Source organism: Nematolebias whitei, chromosome 14 (genome assembly GCF_014905685.2).
Source record: "Nematolebias whitei isolate Nwh7 chromosome 14, NemWhi1, whole genome shotgun sequence".
Lineage (NCBI taxonomy): Eukaryota > Metazoa > Chordata > Actinopteri > Cyprinodontiformes > Rivulidae > Nematolebias > Nematolebias whitei.
This window is the reverse complement of record NC_056511.1, coordinates 37,439,310-37,440,743: the sequence shown is the minus strand read 5'-3', so window position 1 is coordinate 37,440,743 and position 1,434 is coordinate 37,439,310.

The window sequence follows — 1,434 nt, the reverse complement described above, 5'->3', positions numbered from 1 at the left end:
TGACCCAGATTTATCAAGCCGGGTTGTTAAGTACAGGCACGCAACAGATTGGATGGATTTAGAGAAGCATCACGAGCTTACGTGGATTAGAGAGGCCACAAGTTGCAACTACAAGAAAGAAAAGGAGGTGCTCTGCATCACACCACCATGGTTAACACTCACATTACATATTGGTTGGCTGAGTTAATGGTTCGTGGAAATGACCCACTTCGATACCAAATCAACTTCTCTAAAATTATTCTTTGGTTTTCATGTATTTTTGCTAAGCGTTTCTGGTTAACAGCTTTGAAAACACAAGAGTCATCCAATTATCTTGAAACTCAAACTCATGTTGGTTCCATACTTCATCTCAGCTCAGTCTTCTCTAGAGTTCCCACTGTTCCCACTTTAATTCAAGTGATTAGAAGCTGCTTAGTTGCCCCCCATTGCAGAGCAACAAAAGGGAACTGGAAATGCTCTCCATCTGTCTGTGCTTGTTGTGAGTGAGTGTGACAACTTGAAAAACAAGTGTTACCAACTTCCTCTTTGGTGTGTGGTGACATTTCAACATGAAATAATCCGCAGCATGAGATCAGCATCATGGACAGTCAGCAGCACATATCAACAACCAAGTGGCATTACAGCAATTTTTCCTGGTTAGATATTCATGAGTCTAACAGCCTCAGGGTAGAAGCTGTTCCTCAGCCTGGTGGTTCTACACTTAATGCTCCTTAACCTTCTGCCTGAGGGGAGTGGGGCAAAAAGTGTGTGTGCTGGGTGAGTGGGATCCTTCATGATGCAGGTGGCTCTCTTCCTGCATCTGGAGGTGTAGATGTCTGTGATGGTGGGGAGGCTGACTCCAACAGTCTTCTGTGCAGCCTTCACCACTCTCTGCAAAACTTTTCTTTCTGCAGCTGTGCAGCCTCCATGCCACACGTTGATGCTGGAGCACAGGATGCTCTCCACTGCACACCTGTAGAAGGAGGTGAGGACTGAGCTTCTCAGACCAGTTCGTCTCAGCCGCCTGAGGAAGTAGAGTCTCTGATGAGCTTTCTTGATCAGGCTGGTGGTGTTGTTGCTCCAGCTGACGTTGTCATTCAGCTGCACACCCAAGTACTTGTAGCTGGAGACCACTTCCACCACAGATCATCCTATGTTCGGGGGGGTAGGTGTGTTTATTCCTTCTGAAGTCCACAACCATCTCCTTTGTCTTCTTCACATTGATGTGAAGGTTGTTCTTCCTGCACCAGCTCTCCAGGTGTTCCACCTCCTGCCTGTAGTTGGATTCATCGTTGTTTTTGATGCAGCCAATTGTGACATTGGTTGTCATGTCACATTGTGACTGTAGTAGTACATATACGAGATATATGCATACAATTTTCACGAGTTCCTCATCTTTCTGACTGTATAATGTCGTGCATTGAATTTAACAGAAATGCGAACGAGAGACGTTAT